The following is a 25207-nucleotide window of genomic DNA, read 5'->3' on the forward strand; positions in this document are numbered from 1 at the left end:
ACAGAAAGTAGCTGGCCTAGCTTTACTTGTTTCACAGCTGAGAGAATCGAAACGATGCGGGTCAGAGCGAGTCGCGCCTGCATCGAAACCCAAACCCAAACGACACCCAGAAAAGTGGTCTTCTGAGGAGATAATACACTTTTCTTTGCGTTCAGCCTCAACCCCAACTTCCTGATATGAATGAGAACGACATCTCAATGTCAAACCGCCATCTGCTCTGTCTGAGCTAAAATCAACCAATCGTTGATGTAATTGAGGACACGAACACCCTGAAGCCTCAGGGGCACTAGTGCTGCGTCCATGCATTTCGTGAAAGTGCGGGGAGATAAAGCTAGGCCAAACGGAAGAACCCTGTGCTGGTACACCTCGCCCCCGAAGGCGAACCTCAGGAACTTCCTGTGTTGTGGAAGGATGGAAATGTGGAAGTACACGTCCCATAGGTCTATCGTGACAGACCAGTCCTCGGATCTGATTTGTGACACGATCTGCTTGATAGTGAGCATCTTGAATTTTGGCTTCCCTACCGAGCGATTCAATAGGCGCAGGTCTAAAATTGGACGCAACCCCCCATCCTATTTTGGAACGATGAAATATCGGCTGTAATGGCCTGACTCCACACTGGGAGGAGGAACCCGTTCTATAGCCTCCTTTTGAAGGAGTGCTTTCACCTCTTGTTCCATAACCAGAACCTGCTCGGGGCCCACCACTGTAGGCAGAACCCCTCTGAATCTTGGTGGACGACACCTGAATTGGATAGCATAATCCCTTTCTTTTGTCTGCAGGACCCAATGAGATATTTTTGGAAGGCTTTTCCACTCTGCCAGAAATTCTACTAAGGGTACCAGTCTCTCGAGACTAGCCTCTGGTGTATCTTGAGCAGCAAACGCAGCGCCCTGTAACGGCACACCGGCAGGGAACAACTGGTCTAACCGCTCTGAAACCCTCCTCAGAGGGAGCGAGCGTCCCTCGGGAAATCGCTCGCTGGGACCGTCTGCGCCCCAGCATGAAGGCGGGGTTGGCAGAACGGGCCCCTGAGGGCACAGAGGAAGAATGGGCACCGTAGAAAGAGGTGCACACCTTTCCGCCTCGGTGGGGACCACCCTCAGTGTCCTGCGCGCCGTGGCGCCAGGACTTCTTCTTAGCCGAAGCCTTCTTAGCTAACATAACTGTCCTCAGATCAGTTCTATTACTGGGAGATTTCGGCTGAGAGTGCCGCGGCTGAGCCCACTGTCCAGCAGGGGGAGCACGAGACGGGACACTCTGCTTCAGCGCCCTATACGATGAGCTCGCAGGCGGCCGGGGCTGCTCCCGCCCAGCAGCCACAGGCACATGAATTTTTAAAGGGATAAATTTCTTAAAAGCTGTTGTTTGCTTTTCCTTCTCCTGGAATTTATCGATGACAGAATTTACAGCATCGCCAAATAAACCCAGGGGGGAGAGAGTAGTGTCTAAAAGGAAAGCTTTTTCTTTTATATTTGTCTGATTTAACCACAGATGTCTTTCTGCGGCCACCAGAGCTGCCATAGATCGACCCACTGGCTTGGCCGACTCTCTGGTTGCGCGCAGGGATAAATCAGCAGCCTGACGCAGTTCGCAAACCACGTCAGCACAGACCTCCTCACTCTCACTCACGTCCTTCAGCAGGTCAGCCTGGTATGCCTGCATAATAGACATAGTATGCAGACATGACGCAGCCTGACCCGCCGCCGAATACGCTTTACCCACAAAAAACGAAATATTTCTAAGAGGCTTGGTGGGTAATGCCGGTGCCTTAACAGATGACGCAGCCTCGAGGGAGAGAAAACTCGCAAGCGTCTCTTCCACGCAAGGCATAGCCGAATAACCATATGATTTTATTAGAATATGTTGAAGTCTGGGGACTAAACATCTCTATATGACACCGTTTTTTTCCACGATTTCGACACCTCAGTGTGGAGATCGGGAAAAAACGGCAAGCACCGGCGTGGAGGTTGCACTCGTGACGGCAAAAAGCTCTCATCTAATTTTGATTTAGAAACAAACTCCTGTCTAGTCACTGGCCATACAATGCTGAGTTTTTCTACAACTCTTGTTAATACCTCCACTAGCTCATCACTTTCGGGAGTGTAAGGTGGCGAATCCTCCACATCTCCCTCATTTATAACTGGTGCCTCAGCCCGAGCGGAAGAAACCGCAGCGCGTGCTTCCGAACACAGGACTGAGGCACTGGATCTCACAGGTGAATGGAGAGATAAGGCAGAGCCCGTCTCTAACCCCGCTGAGAGATCCATATGCGATCCCCACGATACGCGTCGTCGCTCTGCCTCGGCAAGAGCGGGACCCGAACCGCGGGGAGCGCGCACCGAACCGCTCTCCTCGAAGAGCGCCCGGCGGGAGCGGAGCGTCCTTAATGGCAGACGCTCGCAATGCTCACAATCAGCTCCCTCGAGAGCTGACTGGGCATGCTGCACTCCCAAACAAACAACACAAAGAACGTGTGTATCCCCACTCGTAAAATAACGCGAGCAGGGAGGGACACACTTCCTAAACTGCTGTTAGTTCGCCATATCTCTCTTAATATATATATATATATATATATATATATATATATATATATATAAATTGTTTGTGTGGTGCAGAGTATGTAAAGACAGACAATATTCACAAAGGGACAGATCCACATATAGCGCGACTGAAGGCACAAAAAGCTGTTGCGCTTGTGTTTATGGGGTGCTTTTTAGTTTCCTGGTCGATGACGTCACCCGCCTATGACGTTCCATCTCTCCATTGGGCTGATTCCATACGTGCTGCATGACGCACAACGCAGGGGCGTTCCCACAGCGTTTGACGCAGCTCGAGTTCCCTTGAAAGGGAACTCCCAGAGGAAGTGAGGCATTTACACTTCTAGGAGATCTGGTTCTAAGCTTTTTAACACATTTTTTAAGAAAGATGTGGGAAGTGTGTCAAGAGCACAGGTTGATGTTTTAAGGTGCTGTACGGTATCTTCCAAAGTTTTGCCATCAATTTCATCGAAATCAGACATAGTAACTACTTTCTCAGGTTGCGGTATTATCTCTGACCCCAGCGCAACTCAAGGATGTGCTGATCACCTTTCTGATATTACGGATTTTCTCAGAGAAGAAAGAAGCAAACTCACTGCACTTGCTGTCTGAGAGCATTTCACTGGGAATCTGGCTTGGGGGGTTTGTCAGTCTCTCTACAGTAGAAAAAAAGATTGTGTGTGTTGTTTACGTTGCTGTTTATAATATTTGAGAAGAAAGTCTGTCTAGCTTTGCCTAGTTCCATATTGAAAGCATGAAAGTTGTCTTTGTAGATGTTATAATGGACTACAAGATTTGTCTTCCGCCACATGCGCTCTGCTGTTCTGCATTGTCTTTTCATATTTTGCACTGCTGTTGAGTTTCCCCAAGGTGCTTTTTGTCTACCACTCTTCTTCCCGACTTTCACATGAGAAATGTCATCAAGTACACTTTTAACTTTTGAGTTAAAAGAATCAAGGAGAAAATCAACAGAGTCAGCAGATAAGCTTGGAGTTAAAGATATAGCCTACATAAATAGTGCACTAGTGCACAGACACAGATCTAGCTTCAATGGCAGGAGAGATCAATATATAAAAGAAAATACAGAAATGATCAGACAGTGCTATAATAACAATCGATGAAATGTTTAGACCCTTACTGATAAGTAAATCTAGAGTGTGTCCATGATTATGTGTGGGTCGATGTACATGCTGAGTCAGATCAAAGGTTTTTAAAACAGTTTTGATTTATTTTGCCATTTTGGTTTCTGCATTATGTGAATGTTAAAATCTCCAGCAATGGCAAAACAGTCAAACTCAAAACAGAGGAAATTTTGGATAAGTGTCAAGATTTTTATTTGAAACATTTTTTTGGTACAAAAACACCATTTCCACCACAGAACACTCTCCAACACTACATAATTTAAGCAGGAACGATACTGAATTTGTCGTTCATTTCAGAAAGGATTTGTCACCACTTTCAAAAAAAAAATGATACAGTTCTCCTGTGGTATATGTTGGACATTGTTAGTGAACAACATAAATAAACTAGTACGACTCTGAAAAGTATTTTAAGAGAGTTTACTTTCTTAAAGTCCACAGGGGCAAAAGTGCCCATAGTTGAAGAAATAACTAGAAACTTAATTTTCTCACTAAACAATGAAAAAGTAACAACAGGATAGCACACTATTAGCATTCTATCCTAGAGGGCTAATGAGCGAGGGAAAGCATCAATACAACTTTTATCAGTAGCATCAGTATTGAAGTGAAAGGTTCCTGCACTAATGAAACCAAACGTTTGTCCCCGAGTGGAGAATAAATCTATATGCCACTAGATTCCAGGTCACTTCAATCATTTTAAAGAACTGTGAGTGAAGTCATTGCTCTCATTAGCTTATATGTCTTTGAGATTCTTCAGGTTTGTTCTGGAAGTTTATAGGAATTTGTAGTTGTTTTACTCTAAACCCTCTTAAGGTTGAGGCTAATTTGTTATAAGGAAATTGGCATTGTGATTTAGTTACAACCTTGTAGTCCCATCAGTGCAGGTTCAATTATCAAGCTTATTTATTACTTTCAATAAAAGCTTGACACTTTAAATTAAGCACAGACTGCACAGTTCTACAATTACTCTCTTTAGTTAGGAATCAACAAGCCAGGGCATGTGTTGGTGCTTAAGCTTGTGTAATGAATGTGATCATAATGGACATGCAGTACTTTTGGCGGAGAGGTTCTTTACTACCGAGCGACCTCTCCCTTATAGTCCCCCTCTGTTTTAAATGCCACTTGCAAATGCTTTCCAGGCCAACTTAAAAATCCATTTCCCACTTCACTTCCCCATTCAAAGCTCATTCGTCTTGCTGGTATTCCTGTGTTTTGCGTATCGATTTGCTGCTTTGATCTCATGTGGCGAGCTACAGGCTGAAGGGGACCTTCAAAAGAGCGGGGCCATACTGGAAATCTCTCCGCCCTGTTATGCTCTGCGTTTCCAGTTTTACAGGAAGTGGCTTCAACACACATTCATATTTTTAAATAATATGTTGGTTAATGTAGGTGTTGACTAATGTAGGTGAACAATATGAATAAAAAAGGGTGAAGAAAAGATATCCGAATTCCTTGTCCTTGTGGGGACTTTTTTTTTTTTGTCCCAATGAGGAAAACATCTTAAAAATCATACTAAGTGATGTTTTTTGAAAATGTAAAAATGCAGAAAGTTTTCTGTGATGGGTAGGTTTAGGGGTAGGGTTAGTTTAAAGGGAATGTAATACAGATGGTACAGTATAAAAATCATTATATCTATGGAATGTCCCGATAGAATATGGAAGAGAGAGAGAGAGAGAGAGAGAGAGAGAGAGAGAGAGAGAGAGAGAGAGAGAGAGAGAGAGAGAGAGAGAGAGAGAGAGAGAGAGAGAGAGAATAAGCAGTATGGAGAATGGATAGATAAAATATTTTTGTTGTTGTTTTATAGTTGAATTAGTATATACCACATACAACATAGCTAAGTGTAGAAATTTTAAATTGTGAATAAAAATGTACATAGAAGATTACTAATAAAAATATTATTAATAAGTATCGTATACATAATTTAATTTTATTTTATTTTATTAGTGGTTTCTGGTCTAACTGTGTCATTGTTTGCACCACATTTTTCATTAAAATATATTTAAGAAATATTTAAAATATTAAATTAATTGGGTTCAATAACTTGTAATAAAAATGTAAATGTAAAAATAATTTAGCTGTTTGCTTAACTAATTAAACAGTCTAATACAACAATTCTTGAAAAATTTGATTTCATTGTGTAAGCTCTTTTTCAGTTGGGACTGCATTTTTTCCCTTTGGATTGTTGATTTTTTAATTCATTTTTTGGTATTCAGAACAGTTTATGTCTGTGATTTGGATCTTAGGGATGTGTAAAGGTATAAAGTCTATACACTTAAATATATTTACATTTACTGTAGATACTACTTGTTTTTATCAAAGGGTAATTGTTAGATGCAATCCGCAAGTGTGCTAATACATTCAGTGAAGTTTTTTTTTTTAATTAACATTTAACTTGATCTATTTTATTTAAATCAGTTATTTACCATAAAATATTTAAGAAAACTTATTTCCAGTTTATGGAGTTATTATATGATTGAATTAAGCCAAAGAGTGTCAATAACATTACTAGCTTGATTACTGTTAAACGATAATTATCCTGTAGCTTAGCAGTTTCAAAGTAGCTAAGCATGAAAATATCAGCAACCAGACCTGCTGACCTGTGTATCACACCTCAGACTGTGAAGACATCCTTTTACAGACGTCTGCCATATCCGTGTAGAAATGCTGATGCCTTGTCACGCATATCAGGCTCTGGATTATTGGATCATTCAGCATATGATCAGATGACTAACCTGACAACATCTATATCAGTGCCTCAGCAGGGGCTGTGGAAGGACCATACAGTAAACACAATATATAAGAATAAGAGTGACTGGGCAAAGGGTGACACGTCAACCATGTGAAGAAAGAAAACACCCTGACAGGTGCCAGGAGCCCAAAGGATCGATATATCTATGCTCAGCTAACAAGCATTTATATTTAGCCTCCAGACAAGTGTCAAAGCGTGGCTGCGTGGGCTCCCACCTGCTGAGAAACTTCAATTTCTGCTTCTCTGTCATCTCCTTCTCACCTAGCAGGAGTGGGGATAGACCTGTCGGGGAGTGGAGAATTTGGTGCTGAGAAAAACCAGGGAAGTGACACTTTCACTTAGTAAAACAGTCACACGCGATTCCATGGTTATTTGAAGACATTGAACATAATGACATTCATGTTGTTTATGGGGCCTACTGTATATAATTTGCATTTCATAAACTGCTATTAAACACTCTTAAATTTCCGTGCAATGTCATGGAAGAATCATTTTTGGTCGCTCCGACTCCATTCCAAGTTTTCCATTTCTCACTCTGAGGGGAAATCCTTTTTGAACTTCTGTCGGAATCGCAAAGTTAATTGTTTTTTGATTAAATGCCTAAAATAAGGTCTGTGGTTACCACAAGATATGTTCCCATTTTCTTCTACAGCATAAACTGCATCAGTAAAACCCCACTCTAAATGGGACTAAAGAGGTTGTTGGTACATTAAACATCAAAGCTTTTAACAGGTAAACTCATCTACTCACTTTTACTGTCTCGTGTTTATACTTGTGCTCTTGTAAACTATTTGGTTACACTTTATTTTGATGGTTTAATTTAGACATTCTGGCCCAGTTTCACAGACAAGACTTAAAGATAGGACATTTAAGTAGCTTTCTATAAACGTGCCTCAGAAAAAAACATCACTGCTTTGCATCTTGAGACAAAACAATGGCATAGGCTATTTTAAGATATGTCAGTCCAAGTTACCTTTAATTAAAACAGCTCAAACATCCATTTTAGTCTGGGACTAGGCTTAAGCCTTGTCTGTGTAGAATTTCAGTAGAATGTCTTTTGGGGGACCTTCAAAATAAAGTGATTGCAGATATTAAGCAGACAGTACTAATACTTTAATGAGAGTTAGTTGACATGTTGTTGAAAAATTAGCCTACTTATAGTTAGTAGAATGTCTAAAGTGGACCATTGAAATAAAGTGTTACCAACTATTGTACCTCAAACATTCCAACTTGTTGATAAAAAAAAAATAAAAAAAATAAAGTGTTGTCAGAAACTTAGTGATGGTGATTCATTTATAGACTAACTTTAGCATTTTACTACTGCCAATTGTATTTAGACATAAACCCCCAATCAGCACCTCTCACTTACCCTGGGTTAGGTGTGTGTCTACGTGTGTGTCTACACAGGTGTGTGCATTTTTAGAGAATCTTTTGTGTATTGTACTCATGTCTGTATTGTAGGTTCAGGTGCATTAGTCTGATCGGTACCGTAATCTTGCCATTTGCACAAAGAGCAGTGAATAATTACACAGATATCTCTTATTCTCTCATCAGAGGGGCTGATGCTCAGCCTGCCAGTGCTTTGAAAGCATTCTTCTTTATTAGAGAGGGAGAATCCAGCATAATTATCCTGTATTAAGCAGTGAAGATTTCAGGCTACAAGCAAAGAGGCTTTACTGACACGGTACATTAATTAGGCTGGGTAGATTTTTTTCCTGCTTCTGTTCTGGCAAACCAGGTGCAATCGGTGACTAGAGGCCGTGCGCATAAAACATGGTCAGCAAGTGAGACTATTGTGTGCACAACATGGAATCCATTTATGACAAATCCATATAATTGATACATCCCTCCCTCAGCTACATTGCATGTTAATGATAATGCTTTGTCATATTAAATGCGACAGTCTTCCTGACTGTCTACGGGTGTACGTGAGAGAGGGACAACGTGTGTGTGTGTGTGTGTGTGTGTGTGTGTTTGTATGAAAATAAGCGTATATAATCATTTGGTACTGCTCCAGCTCCTGTGTGCCAGAGGCAGTGTTGGCGTGGTTGTGTGTGACTAACTGTGAGGGGGGTTGGCAAAGGGACTGGGGAAAATGTATGTCAGCTGGGCTGTTTTCTGCTTCCTCCTCAGCATGGAATCCGCCCGGCCGGGGGGACAGTCTTGAGTTAAAGAAGATGACTTCATGATTCAGCCTAGACAGTGTGTGTTACTATTGGTGAGATCATTTAACATGTGCTTAACTATAAATAGTTTTAACTGGACAATAGAGTATAATCTGTCTTTAGTTTGTCCGCCATGCTTAAAACCTGTTTGACATTGATACAACGCTTTTCCTATTCTAGTTTAATATGCAGAGAGAATTATTATGCCAACTGTAAGAAAGCCATTTGTTGATTCCTCTGAAAAGTGTAAACACTGTGACGCTATCAAATCTACTATATTTGGAACTAGCTATATGTCTGACTAATGACAGCCAAGGGACACACACACACATTTTTTTTTATTCTCAGCCACAAAGTTATATAAAATAATATTTATTAAGTTATTATTATGTATAATCATTCCCTTGTAAGTGTAAACACTTTGATGTTATCAAAACTACTGTATTTTGAACTATATGTTTGTCTGACTAATCACAGCCAGGGGATTCACACACAAAATAAATCTCAGATTCAAATGTATTATCATCATAATCTTCATCATCATCATCATACAATGAAATAGAATAAATAAAAAATAATATAAAAGGGAATTTGAACGAATCAGACCACTGAATGATAACAACTCACTAATAAAAGGTGTGTTCAACTTAAGGCAGCGCTGCGCAGGCCGTTCGTTGTGTGACATAAAAGTAACGAAAGAGAGATTCGAAAGCATTCAGAGCCATCTGCTCTACTTTAATATCATACACCGATCGGTCTGTGCAGCGCTACTTCAAGTCGAACACACCTATTTACTTAATTGAATCAGTGTGTTTGAACAAATCATTTGACTTTGTTTACATTGTGCCTCACTCATAAATAAAGTTACTTGTTTTGTTCCTCAATGAATACGCATTTTGGTTGAGTGAATGATTCAATGACCGCAATTTAACATGGTCTTTGAAAGAATCTGTTGAATGAGTGATTCAATGACTCACTCTCTCATAAAGACAGTCACCAGTAGTCTCCTACTGGTGTAATTATGTAATCTGCAGAAAGAGTCACTGAAACGCAATCTACATTGTTTCCTGTGAAAATAATTGAAATAAATGTAGGCCGATTTGAAATATTTCCTACTTGATTAAATAGCTTTAGACAGGCAATTTTTACCATCATATAATTTGTCAATATCTCCACAGGGGCTGTGGAAGTGTCTTGTATGCCAATGAGATACACAAGATTTTGAGTCCTTCATTATAATTTAATTCATTTTAATATGCATCCTTGACCAGATTGTGTGTGTGTGTGCATCATTGTCTAGAAACTGCTCGTATTTATGTCTTCCTTGTGACAGTGTGGAGATTGCATAGGTTCTGTGTACCCATATGAGCACAGTAGTGTGAATGTGTCACCGTGTTGGCGTGCTTCAGTGAGAAACAATTGGATTGCCCCGTGAACCTGGCTGTCAGGGTACGGACCACCTCAGCTCTTCCATGGCCTTGATGATAAATACAAAAAGGAGCTTTTTTTCACTGAATCAGCATGGCTATAATTGCATGCGACAGAAATGGATTTCCTGTCGCTCCTTGGGTTTATGAAGAGACTCTGGGAATCCTGTCCAGGTTTTTTTTGTTTTTTCTTACATCGCAGAGCCCATTCAGCACCATGCGTCCCTATATGGGCGGCCTGCTCAGATGCTCTGTGGACCTGATCAATCTGGATGGGCCTTTGTAATTATTATCACTAAACACAGCAAAAAAAAAAACACCCCTATAACCCCCCCCCCCCCCCACACACACACACACACACTTGCAGAGGAAGTAAAGTGAACTGAAAGGCTGAAATTACACATTGGCAGCCGAACAAAGTGTCCTATAAAAACTTAAATACTAGTTATTCAATAATAATTATGTTAGTTCTTGTGTGCAGAGCGTTCCATGTCTGCCAATAATGTGTTTCCTGTGGACAGATTATAATGTAATAAGTTGCTAAATTAATGCATGCCTTGACTTGGATCAGAGTGTTGATGAGCACAGCAATTATTAAGACACATTAGACCATTAGAGAACAATGTTTCAATGAGAACAAGCAAACATATCAATATGCAACAAACTTTATCCCAAAAACATACAGTAGCTAAAGCAGAACTTTACAAGTATTGTAATGGTAGGGTATTTTAAGGTCGGTTAGTCACATGGTTAGGGATAGTAATTAGTAATACTGACCAACCAACAGACGAATGCTCAGAAGATGCTGATGAGATTTTTTATAATAAATACATCTCAGTGTACATTAATGGGCATGATTTTCAGTGATTCACTACTGGTTTAAATCTCAAAGTTAGTTTAGCTGTATGTGATTGATTCACTAAAAAGGACAGACTCAGAATAGTCATTCCTTCAGGAATTAGACTACAGTGGCTATATGTTTTTGATTCAGTAAAACAAACTGACTTAAATGAGTAATTTCATCTCACTACCCCGATCATAGTGTATGTGTTACTTATATTCAGTCATTTGTTTGATTAGTTTCATATTCATGGACTTTGAGTTTGCTTATCAGCATCTCCTTATCAGCATTTCCTTTGTTTAAGTTCCTTTGTTCCTGCTCTTATCAGTTATCATGATATTTAATTTGATCATCACACCTGTTATTCTTTTAGTTCATTATCATTGTATACTTATGTTCCTTGGTTTCCTCTGTTCATTAGCTATGTTTATATGGACACCTTTTGGTTCAATCGGAATGAAATCAATCCAATTGATGAATCCGAACACAGTGTTTACATGAACGATAAATCAAGTAATCGGGTTGATGTGTCACAAGCTTCAAATCGGAATAGATTTTTTTACATGCACACACTGCACAAATATACTGCCGCTGTTTGCGCATAGCTGTTCTCCTGTATTGGTTCTTTATTTGTTTTAAACAGCAGACTTAATATTTATGCATCTCTGGTCATGATTTGGAGACAATGAGCATATGAAGCATACTGCTTATATTTATCATGCAGTAAATCCCCGCGCCCAAAACCAGTCGTCTGTGGATGAGAGTCTGAAACAAGGACTGGTGGGACGTTGTCGTGCTCCACTTCACAGACGCTGAGTGAAATGAGAATTTTATAATAACCGGACACTCATTTAGAAGATATTTAACAGGAAGAACAGCTCGTTCTGTGCGTCATACGTTACGCTATTTCAACGTCATTGCACATGCGCAATCCTTTCAGTTTCGGTTTTCAATCCGATCAAGTGTTTACATGTTCTCTCGATCGGATTACAAAAGGAATAAACCACCCCTTTAAATCCGATTGAAATTCCAATCGGATCAAGCTCAATCAGATCCATTAAGGTGTTTACATGAAGGTTTTTTAGTCCAATTGAGCCGTCAATCCGATTATAAGGGTCCATGTAAACGCAGCTAGTGTTGACTATTGTTTGTGTGTAGATACGCTGTTATACTGTGTTGGATTATCTGAGTTTATTCTTTTATTAAATACCTCTGGATTGGAACCACAGACAACCCTATTTTTGTTGCCTGTGTCCATCACATAAATAGGTTTTAAATCCTTAAGCTGAGGCAGTGCAAAATAATTAAAAGTTCCTATTCAGTCTCTTCATTTCGCCTGATATCTCTCTATCTCTCACTTGTGTGTGTGTGTGTGTGTGTGTGTGTGTGTGTGTGTGTGTGTGTGTGTGTGTGTGTGTGTGTGTGTGTGTGTGTATGTGTGTGTGTGTGTGTGTGTGTTTACTTTTGTCGCTAATTTTCATGTACCTGTCACTTTTTCATCAGCATGTGTACTGTTATGAACAGAACTCTCTCCACCTTGTTGCAAAACAACCACCTTATTATAATTTGTTTGCACATAATATAAATCAATTTTAGTCACATTTAAAGTACATTACGACCGTGTGTTATTGTTTTATCTTAAAATAGCTTAAATACTCTAGTTCTGTCATGAAACTCTAGATGGCGCAGGCTGATATGTCCTTAACTCTATTTGCTAGCGATCACATCATTATCTTCATATTACAGCTGATTGGTTGCTGTGGCATCAACAGCCAATGAACTTGCTGCTCAACATTCAAATACTTGGCATTGTTTGCTGTTAGCAGTCTGTAGCGCACTTTCAGAAACCATCCACCTTCCCCTGCTCCACCTGTATAGATCTGCTACAGTGCTTATTGCATGTATGTTATATGTGTAGCAGCATAATAATAATAATCAACAGCAGCAGCTTAGCAGATCTATTTCGCCAAGACCAAAATACATTAGCATTGCCATATCCATTAACATGCCAATCTATCCGAGATTTGTCATGACAGAACGTGATTTCACCAAGTTGAACATTCCAATTAACCAATCAGATTTGGAGGACAGGTTCACAATTAATGTCAAGTTTAAGCTTATAACAAGGGTTAGGGGCTTCTACACCATACTTATTCACCAACCATTTCCCTCTGATTTTAGGGATAAGTTCAACCCAGGCTCATTGGAAATACGTTACTCTGCCTACATTTTTGCAAAACCTGAAATACGTACCTCCAGGTACCTTTTCGAGTGAAAAGTGCACTAGAGGCGCTAAGTGGTATCATTTTTTCTCTGTTCCAGATGGTTAAATAAAGGTTATAAAAACAATAATATGAGTAATGTACAGACTTCTCAGTAGCACTATACACTCATTTTAATATAAATTAGGATTTTTTTCCACGCTTTTGAGGTGCCACACAGCCAAGTCGCATGGCAGTTTGTGATATGGTCACGTCATTTAATCTACTGGTTCGTGAGTAAACGTATTTAATCTAACGTTTATTTCGTTATTTTCGTGATTTCAGCATTTTTATTTATTTATTTATTTATATTATTTATTTGTTTACTAATGTAATGCACGATTCTTTCTGCCAGTCGGGCAGCTGTTTAATCGACATTTATTCACGATATCTTATCATGTTTAGGCTTATATATGTATTTATTTTAATGTTATTATTTCGGTCTTATTGCCAGGGAAGCTGGACTGCTTTGCTGTTTATTGATTTAAAAAAAAAAAGTATAAACGACTACGCGAATTTTATCAGTAGTAGGAAATCGCGTTGAAGAACACATCGCGATATTTGGCATCAGTTCACGTGTGCCAAATGTTGGTAAGTAGCAAAATACACTGTCCTAATAATGTTTGATATAATGTCTTTTCTGATGGTCGAAATGAATCAGATTAGCTCATGTTCAGTCACTGCATTATCTGTCATCTCCTCGGAGGCTTTGCGTTTCATTGCTTTCTAATTCAAAACAAGGTGATTAAACACTATCTGTCACGTGACGTGCTACAGGCCTAGAACTTCTATTAGTTAATAATATTCAAATTAGGTTTAAAGTAAGTTAGTACAATTAGTTCCAAAGTGGTATTTGTAGTAGAATCACAGTAAAAACAACACTTACCTTGCTTTTACCACAGTAACCTTAGTTTTACTGTGATAGGTGTGGTACAAGGACAGTAACCACAGAACTTACCATGCTTTTACCACATTATTTGTAGTTTTAATGTGATATTTGTTGTAAATGCATATTAACCACAACATTTAACATGCTTTCACCACATTATTTGTAGTTTTAATGTGATATTTGTTCTAAATGCATATTAACCACAACACTTACCATGCTTTTACCACATTATTTGTAGTTTTAATGTGATATTTGTTGTAAATGCACAGTAACCACAACACTTACCATGCTTTTACCACAGTAACCTTAGTTTTACTGTGATAGGTGTGGTAAAAGGACAGTAACAAAACTGTCCGTGCTTTTACCTCAGTATTGGTAGTTTTAAAGTGATATTTGTTGTAAATGCATATTAATCACAACACTTATCATGCTTTAATGGCAAATAATGTAACAAGAAATATTTGTAAGTTAAATCAGTAATTTTTCCATTAAATAATCCGATATATTTTACATAAAGATATTTTCTTTTCTCTTTTTTTCAGCTGAAAAGACCAAAAGGGCCTTTCGGACTCAGTCAGCTCCTTATTGTTTGAGGAGAAGTAAACAGGAGACGAAAAGCTACAAAGGCAAATATTCGCAATGTATGTGTTGGTTTTAACCCTAAATCAAACATTTTATCAAGCATTTGTTGTTTCTTAAACCTTTTCTTACAAAACCCAAAGCCCAATTAGGGCTGGGCGATATGGACCAAAAGTCATATCCCGATATATTTTGGCTGAATATCGATATACGATATATATCCCGATATTTTTTTCGCAAAGTGAGAGCAAATGTTCAGTCAAAGTCAAAGCCAAATATAGTCTTCACTGTATAAATTATACATTGATTCGTATTAAAGCGACTAATAAAGTTCTCAGTCAAGAGCAGTGAGTGATTTCCTCTGTGTTTTTGTTGTTTTATTAACATTAAATAGATAGTTCTCCCAAAAATTTTAATTGTCATCATTTACTCTCTCAAGTTGTTTTAAACCTGAATAAGTTTCTTTGTTCTTTTGAAGTTAATTGGAAGAATGTGGGTAACCAAACAGTTGATGTACCCCAGTAATTTCCATAGTATATTTTCCCTATGGAAGTCAATGGGGACCCACATTCTTCAAAATATCTTATTTTGTGTTCAGCACAAGAAATAAATTAATACAGGTTTGGAACAACATTACAGTGAATAAATAATGACAGAATTTTTATTTTTGGGCAAACTATCCCTTTAAAGGAGAACTCCGGGCAATCTTTAAGTTAATCTTGATCGTTAGAGCTTTGTGAGTACTGACTATAGAAAAAAAAACGAACCGGATTGGTGCTTGCTACGCGGAGCTGCGACCGCGAATGCCCAGAGCTCCCACTCAGCTAAAACGGCAGCTATGGGGGCATGGACATAAAGAGCGTTTTTGAGCCTATTAACAGACACAAAATGCAATTAAAATGTCTGTCCAACATGAACAGGGACCCTACATGTGAACAAGATGCGTTTAGCAACTTAGCCATTGTTCCAACTCACCTAAATAGTCTTTTAGACGGCAAGCTGTAGTCTCGCGCTGCAGTCCCGTGCTGTAGCCGGAAAAGGTAAACAATGTCCAGGTGGGAGGAGCGTTGATCATGTGCGACGAGTCTTCGTACATGGAATGGCATTTTTCTTCAAACGGCCCCGCTGTGTTGAGTGTGTGTAGTCATCCTTGTCAAAGTGTTCACTGCAAATGCGGTAATCTTTAGCGCGTAGTACTTCTACGGGAGTTTGCACATCAAGTTGAAGTACAACTAGCCACAACTGCAGAATCTCGAGGTCATGGAAAGGAAGACGATGAAAATTTAAGCTCTTATATTTTCGCATTCGGTTGCCACAATTCGGAAAGGCACAAACACGAACCATTTCTGCTTCACTTGTAAGCAACTCTGATCATAACTCGTCGCACATGATCAACGCTCCTCCCACCTGGATATTGTTTACCTTTTCCGGCTACAGCACGGGACTGCAGCGCAAGACTACAGCTTGCCGTCTAAAAGACTATTTAGGAAAGTTGAAACAATGGCTAAGTTGCTAAACGCATCTTGTTCACATGTAGGGTCCCTGTTCATGTTGGACAGACATTTTAATTGCATTTTGTGTCTGTTAAGAGGCTCAAAAACGCTCTTTATGTCCATGCCCCCATAGCTGCCGTTTTAGCTGAGTGGGAGCTCTGGGCATTCGCGGTCGCAGCTCCGAGTAGCAAGCACCAATCCGGTTCGTTTTTTTTTCTATAGTCAGTACTCACAAAGGTCTAACGATCAAGATTAACTTAAAAATTGCCCGGAGTTCTCCTTTAAGGACAAGCAGTTGCATGTTTACTACTAGGGCTACTGTCTCTTTAAGACCTGTACGCGTCTATACACGCATTTGGCAAGCAGATTTCTCTCAATTTTCTCGGTTTGCTTTCAGTTTAGACATAACCAACTTTCCTTATGTAAACTTGTGTGTATTTGAGAGTATTAGCAAAATAAGACTCGAAAGATAACTTAGTCCAGTAACCAGGCGCTGTTTGTTAGACAGGCTTTTAGTGCATGTGCGGGTGCATGTGGGTGTTCGCACTCAGTAAAGCGCATGTTAGAACAGCGCATCAGCAGTGTTTAACCGGCAAGGCTTTAAAGCAAATGCAAATAATGAACTTTTGTGAACTCACTGAGCTGATGTGTCCCGTTCCTCTGTGTTAATATTTGATGTGAGTATTTGTCGCGTTGTACACTAATGCTGTTGAGACGGAGGCGCCAGAACTGCTACTGATAGAATGCACAATATACTATATATTTCTACAAAAGCAGTCAGCAGCTTGCTTGGAGCAACGATCATAGCGCAAATTTGAACTATATCGATATATGCGATATGGTCTAATTCCATATCACATTTAAAAATATATCGATATATTTTTTTATATCGATATATCGCCCAGCCCTAAGCCCAATCAGTACAAACATAGTCTCAAAGTCTTAATAATTCACAAGATTTAACAAGTTGTCGAATTCGTACAATACTTGTACATAATCATGCAGCTTTTACTCCTAGTGCTGTCAATGGCTAGTGCCTCAATTCCTGTACATATTTATCTCCATATTTGTAAATCAGTTGCACACCTTCTTGGAAAGTAGTCGGATGTCCCATACACTATCAGAAAAGTTTATATTAATTGCATTGTATTCATTAAAATTATTACAATTTGGATCCTGTCTGTTGATGTTCCAATGATACATGATGTCTCTCCACAACTCATAAACTTCCTCTGTTTGCAAGAGTGGAAAAGCTAATTTGACTTGTCACATGACATCAGATACTCGTTATTTTGTCGTAATCAGATCAGTTACACTGCTGATAACTGTCCCATTTGCATGTAAATCGTGTTATTTTTAAACAAGTTTATATGAGTATTGCTTGCTATTAAAGACATGCTTGTTTTCATAGAAATGACCACATATCAGTGAGCTTATTACGCAATACTCCTTACAGAAAAATTTCCCACAGTTATGGATAAACTCACAACATCATCAAGTCCTGTGCTGGGCACATTGGGCAACAAGTGTCCTCCAACGTATTCGATCCGTGGACTAGTTCTCCTCATCTTCCCATGGGACACTGACATTCTTCAGTTGTCCTTGAAACATCTGTCTCCATGTCTTCCTTGATCTTCCCTGTCTCCTGCATCCTCCTATAGTGGTGTCCACTTCACAACTGTTTTTCTGTTGTGTAGTTTGGGCATGCGTAGGATGTGTCAAGCGAGGTGCTCCCTTTGCTCTGTCACAGTTTTTGAAAGTCTGCATGGAGTCCCACTCTTATGATCTCTGATATATGCAGAACCATTATTTAAAATAGTCATTTATCTTTTTCCATATTGTTAAAGAATTTTGTTTTTCATCTTCATAAACTGTACTTGAGGTCTGCCTAATGCCTTTATCAAATAAGCGTCAGTGCTCTTCAGGAGTTTTGGTAAAGGACATATTCATTGACATCCATTAGTTCTAGTCATGCAGCGACTTCATGAAGCAATAGTCAAATGTATATTTCTGCAAGTGTATATAGCCGGTGTTTGTCCGAACAATTGAAGATAGTGAGAGTGTTCAGGACAACCTTTTGAAACAAGCAATATTTATGGAGTTCTGTTTGGTGCTGAAAGAGTATTACAAAAAATGACACAGTTGACAACTGGACATTATTCTGTGAGTTTGTTACCTTTACATTTAGATGGACTTAATGTCTTACATGTAGCTTCATTAAACCTTTAATTACAGTGGTCACTATTTATCCACCATAACTACATCTATGTTATCATTGTATGACTACCTGGTTAATGTAATTGTAATACAGGCCTACCTGTGAATGTATTTTATATAAGCCTTTTCTTGCTGACATTTATAATAATTAACTATTTTAGATTTCCTTTCATTTAGTTACAAAAAAAGTGACCAATAATCACAAGGATATAGAATTAAAGTTGAGAATGTAAAATGTTGTGCTTAAGTTTTCACCTATTTGTTCTTTAAAGGGAAGAAACAAATATATTTTCACACAACAAAGTTGAATTTCAACTCGTGGTTTGTAAAAATATAACTTCATCAGCGATTTTTTAAAAGTAACTTTATGTGTCACTATAATAGATTGCCCCTGTATCTGGATTTTATGATTTGTTTACAATTAACTGATTTGTATTCTGTTGTGCAGTAGTTTTGGCACTACATTTGTCTTTAAACAGTTTGACATTAAATATTGGAATTTGCTTTAAAAATTGTGTGCATTCATTATGCTTTTGTTACATTTTGTTATATAATATACTTGATATACTATACATACACTGCAAATGTTAGAAGCACTTTAGTACATGCAATTATCTTTAATTTAAAAAAAAAAAACTGCAAACTACCCTGCCATTCTGCCATTGCTTTCTCTTTCAAATGTATGAATCAGTCTAATCAAATAAGCAAATTTGTGTCATGATCATATGAATCCAACGTTTTTGGATGGTAACCACACAAAGGAGTCTTTTTGTTTTTAAATGTGAGTTTTATAATTTAATTAGAATCAATACATATTTAACAGCCCAAATATTAAATATTTAAGGAATCTGTCCCTGCAGCCGGAACCAGAAGAGATCTGTCATCATTTACCATAATTGGGCAAGTAAGTGAGACGGATCTGTTCAGCTGGGTTGTTATTGGCTGTGACTTTATCGCAGAACTCGCTGTGATTGGACTATCTTTTAACCAATATAAAACAGCGCTTCATGTTACAAAGTATATTTTGGTGTTATTATTACGTTAGTTATACATTAAGGTAACTAGAAAGTGTCTCTATGTTGTGAGAAATTTCTCTTTTACCGAGATCCCAACCCTAACCCTAAGCATGTCTGCACATTTCAATGAACTACAGCACAATGTTTCCTGTTCCATTGATATAATGACAGAGATATGTGGGTAATGTAGTTTAAAACGTTTAGTAATGAAACAGTAAATGTTAAATAAATATTATCTTTAATGGGCAACTGGATATCTAAATTTGTTAATTGTGCAAACCTTTATGATATATATGAGGGATAGGTTGCAATTTGATATTTTACTGTGAGCACTTTTAAAATAACCTTTATGCCAGCTTGCCATATATGTCTGAAAACTGTGCCCAACATTATTTAGTAAACATAGCATAAGCAGTTGTCCTTCATATTGTCTCTTTGATACACTAACCGGACTTTGAGTTACAGCCATTTGAAATGTGCTTTCTTTTGCTCTTCTGGGGGCCGTTGCTGGGCCCCTGAGGGTGGACGGGCAGTACAGTCTACACAGATTTTAGATATTTAACTATTACTATATCACAAGGATAATGCACCATTCAGTAAAACAACAAAACAGTGCCAAAATATCCTTTTCACCCCATCTGACTGCTGATTATTTGCCTGACATCAGTAATGTCTATGCTTTCATTTTAAATGCAGTAGTAGATGTACTAGAATGATCAACGTGGATCATCTTCAATTATACTTTTAAGTGTTTGTAGCAAGATAGCCCACTGCAGCCTCTTGTTATTCACACACCTTCTCTTTATTTCACTGAAAACTGGCATAAATGCAAGTATGTGCAACTTTTGCTGCATTGTTGTCCCAAATATCATTAACCACAACAAAATGTTTATGTCCTAAGTAAACTAATTATGGTAATTAATTATATTTAGTTGTTTTTAAATTATGAACTAAACTAAATAAATGAGAAATTCAAATTTCTCAAATAAAATTCTGTCCCAAACATCACTTTCAATACACAATATTCACCATACTTTACTACACAACACTTTATTTGAGGACACAACATAAAGTTGATAAAGTAGCATAAAGACAAATGAGATTCAAGATAAATAACAATGAGCCTTCAAAAATACATTAACATCAAATTAATCCATTCACAACTGCTGAAGCCACACAAATGAGTGCCAGAGAATCATATTCAGTCACCTATGATACAGAAAACAGATTTTATATTGTGTTGGAACAAAATAATTCATCACAGCTAAACTGGTTTCTTGCTCTTCCCTGTACGTCTCTATCGTGTTCGTGATCTTCTTCCTCATCTAAACAGTTTGTTCAGTTGTGCACTACAGTAAAACTGATGAGCAGAAGATGTGATCACTGATGTGGTGTAGATCTTTCTCAGAGGAAGAAGTCTCAACATCTCATCGTCAGGCGTTCTCCAGTCCTGCTCTGAAAGTAAAACAAAAAACACAAACAATTCAAATTAAACTGTTTAATGGACAGTCAGGTCAGCTTATGCTCTGCGTTATTTAAAGCTACATTGTGTAAGATTTTCTCCCATATAGCGGTGAAATTGTATAAGACCACCAACTGAATATTACTTTCTAGCCCCTCCCATTCCGAGGGCGTTGTAACTCCTACGGTGGCCGTATTATTATTATGAGTAATCTCCCCCTCGCATTCGTCACGGTGCCACTAAGTAAAGGCGCGAAAGGCAAAGTTTGAATTTCCAGGTATGTCCCTCTTTGGCTAATGTATTTTCAAGATGGAGGCACAACATGGCTGCCACCATTCGAGTGACTCGCTCAAATGTATTCTGAATGGCAGATTCTACACTTACGAGAGTACTTGATTAGTTGGTGGAAGTAATTACACATGAATGAGCACATATAATTTTGAAAGAACAAAGTGTTTTTTTTTTGCAAAGAATCAACATAAATATAAATATTGCAGCACATAATATAAGATATGTACTGAAGAAAAACCCATATAAAAATCGAGTGATAATCTGTAAAATGTAAAATTGTCAAGATCAAATTATGTAGTACACAGCATTGTTTAAATACAAGAGATACCAATGGACTTACGCACCTTTCTGTCTTCTTTGGGCACCAGATGTTTCTTCCTCACCCGAAACAAAGGACTTATTAGATTAGCTTGCGTTGATATAAGGACTGGTCTTCCTTCTCTGCTGTAAAACAAGAAAAGTCTCCACTTACTCTATGTGCAATTACTATTGTTCTTGAAACATACCAATTAACACAGTTATAATTAAGTTAATTTACCATACGATGCAGGGAAGAACATTTGATAAGTAAATACTGATTGAAATATTGTAGAAACTTTACCTGGGAAGGGCTGATCACGGCAAGATTTGCTGCGACTCACTAGTAGATCTTGTGAGGGTTGGTTCCTAAAAGAGCTGTTGAGTTTGATATTGTAGAGCTTTAAAAAAGATAATCCTGCAAAACAGAAAGGAAGGTCATTTTAATACATTACTTGCAAGTAGTCAGTTTATATATAACTGTAGGATTTAATTTATGTAAGGAGTGTTGCATAATTATATATTAAAAGCATTTTTATGTAATAAGTTCACTGATATGTGAGCATTTCTATGAATAAAAGTATGTCTTTAATAGCATGCAATAATCATATAAACTTAAAAACGTGATTATGATAACATGATATAATATGTTACATGATAACATGTAAAAAAACAACAAAATGATTTACATGCAAATGGGACAGTTATCAGCAGTGTAACTGATCTGATTACAACAAAATAACGTGTATCTGATGTCATGTGACAAGTCAGATTAGCTTTTCCACTCTTGCAAACAGAGGAAGGTCATGAGGTGTGGAGAGACATCATGTATCATTGGAACATCAACAGACAGGATCCAAATTGTAATAATTTTAATGAATACAGTGCAATTAATATAAACTTTTTTGATAGTGTATGGGACGTCCGACTACATTCCAAGAAGGTGTGCAACTGATTTACAAATATGGAGATAAATATGTACAGGAATTGAGGCACTAGCCATTGACAGCACTAGGAGTAAAAGCTGCATGATTATGTGCAAGTATTGTGCGAATTTGACAACTTGTTAAATCTTGTAAATTATTAAGACTTTGAGACTATGTTTGTACTGATTGGGCTATGGGTTTTGTAAGAAGGTTTAAGAAACAACAAATGCTTGATAAAATGTTTGATTTAGGGTTAAAACCAACACATACATACCATTGCGAATATTTGCCTTTGTAGCTTTTCGTCTCCCATTTACTTCTCCTCAAACAACAATGAGCTGACTGAGTCCGAAAGGCCCTTTTGGTCTTTTCAGCTGAAAAAAAGAGAAAAGAAAATATCATTATATAAAATATATCGGATTATTTAATGGAAAAATTACTGATTTACCTTACAAATATTTCTTGTTACATTATTAGGCATTAAAAGCATGATAAGTGTTGTGATTAATATGCAATTACAACAAATATCACTTTAAAACTACCAATACTGAGGTAAAAGCACGGACAGTTTTGTGGTTACTGTCCTTTTACCACACCTATCACAGTAAAACTAAGGTTACGGTGGTAAACGCATGGTAAGTGTTGTGGTTACTGTGCATTTACAACAAATATAACATTAAAACTACAAATAATGTGGTAAAAGTATGGTAAGTGTTGTGGTTAATATGAGTTTACAACAAAAATCACATTAAAACTACAAATAATGTGGTAAAAGCATGGTAAGTGTTGTGGTTAATATGCATTTACAACAAAAATCACATTAAAACTACAAATAATGTGGTAAAAGTATGGTAAGTGTTGTGGTTAATATGCATTTACAACAAATATCTCATTAAAACTACAAATAATGTGGTAAAAGTATTGTAAGTGTTGTGGTTAATATGGATTTACAACAAATATCACATTAAAACTACAAATAATGTGGTAAAAGCATGGTAAGTTCTGTGGTTACTGTCCTTGTACCACACCTATCACAGTAAAACTAAGGTTACTGTGGTAAAAGCAAGGTACGTGTTGTTTTTACTGTGATTCTACTACAAATACCACTTTGGAACTAATTGTACTAACTTACTTTAAACCTAATTTGAATATTATTAACTAATAGAAGTTCTAGGCCTGTAGCACGTCACGTGACAGATAGTGTTTAATCACCTTGTTTTGAATTAGAAAGCAATGAAACGCAAAGCCTCCGAGGAGATGACAGATAATGCAGTGACTGAACATGAGCTAATCTGATTCATTTCGACCATCAGAAAAGACATTATATCAAACATTATTAGGACAGTGTATTTTGCTACTTACCAACATTTGGCACACGTGAACTGATGCCAAATATCGCGATGTGTTCTTCAACGCGATTTCCTACTACTGATAAAATTCGCGTAGTCGTTTATACTTTTTTTTTTTAAATCAATAAACAGCAAAGCAGTCCAGCTTCCCTGGCAATAAGACCAAAATAATAAAATTAAAAGATATATAAACATGATAAGATATCGTGAATAAATGTCGATTAAACAGCTTTCTCTGCTCCAGCCCGACTGGCAGAAAGAATCGTGCATTACATTAGTAAAAAAATAAATAAATAAAAATGCTGATATCACGTATAACGTAATAAACGTGTCAGTATCACGAACCAGTAGATTAAATGACGTGACCATATCACGAACTGCCATGAGACTTGGCTGTGTGGCACCTCAAAAGCGTTGAAAAAATTGCTAATTTATATTAAAATAAATGAATAGGTCTACTGAGAAGTCTGAACATAACTGGTATTGTCATTTTTATAACCTTTATTTAACCATCTGGAACGGAGAAAAAATGATATCACTTAGCGCCCTTAGTGGACTTTTCACTCGAAAAGTGCAGGGAAACGTACCTGGAGGTACGTATTTCAGGTTTTGCAAAAACGTAGGCAGAGTAACGTATTTCCAATGAGCCTGGGTTGGATAAGTTATGGGTAGGGTTAGGTTTAGGGGTGGAATATAGGACTATGTTTTTGTACAGGAATGTTGTTCCAGGAACAACAAAAAGTGTTGATCCAGGAACATGTCTTGGCAAAATCCCGGTGACTGAGGGGGTAGAGCTGCTGGTGAGGCGTGTCTGATTGGTAGCTTATAAACATGGTCTGCTGAGTTACCTGATTGGTTTGATGATGCCCAGGGACACAACGCTGAATCATATGCGTCTATGAATGGGACTCACTGCAGAGGTTTCAATTGGCTATTAGGATTATACACTGTCTTATTTCTCATAAAACATATTTGGTTCTAGCAGCAAGAATGCTACTAAAAAGATATTGATGCATTGGTTTTCTGTTTTTTCTTGTATTTTTTTTTTATTATTGACTGATTGCTGTATTTCTAAAGCCATGATCCTCCACTCAAATCTTGTAGTACTGTAAAAAGAAAACATCTCAAAGAAGATCTTTTATTTTTCTTTAGCCCTACTTCTCAGATCACATTTCCCATTAGAACATAAGAACACAGTCACATTAGAACATAAACATTTCCCATAAAATTATTTCATGACCAAATTATATGGAGTATTTGCACAAACATAAACATTTCCCATAAAATTATTTCAAGACCAAATTATATGGAGAATATGCAAATTTCATAATAACGGTATGATTATGATCTCATGCGTTGCATATGTTTATATATTTTTTTTCTCCTAATATATTTTTGTCCATCTTTGACAGAGCAACCTTTGAGCACTAAAATTGTCTTTTCATACTAGTTTATCTGTGTTCCAAATCTAAGTGTACACTGTTCTTTTGATGTCACTCCTTTTTGTTTGCCTCACATAGACTCTTTAAACATTCATCTTTTATCAGTTTTGAGCATCTTGTGGTT

General features: G+C 37.7%; 1 long non-coding RNA gene across 1 annotated transcript; it reads right to left on the minus strand.

Annotated features, from left to right (window-relative positions):
* Positions 1–21413: 21413 nt before the first annotated feature.
* Positions 21414–22661, minus strand: LOC143722589 (uncharacterized). Its single transcript, XR_013196931.1, has 3 exons — positions 22567–22661; positions 21671–21784; positions 21414–21513 (listed from the first exon to the last, which is right to left on the minus strand). It is a non-coding gene; the product is annotated as an uncharacterized LOC143722589 (long non-coding RNA).
* Positions 22662–25207: the final 2546 nt, after the last annotated feature.

This window comes from Siphateles boraxobius, unplaced genomic scaffold, assembly GCF_051911475.1.
Source record: "Siphateles boraxobius isolate OS27281-9 unplaced genomic scaffold, OSU_SipBor_1 68, whole genome shotgun sequence".
Taxonomy (NCBI): Eukaryota; Metazoa; Chordata; class Actinopteri; order Cypriniformes; family Leuciscidae; genus Siphateles; species Siphateles boraxobius.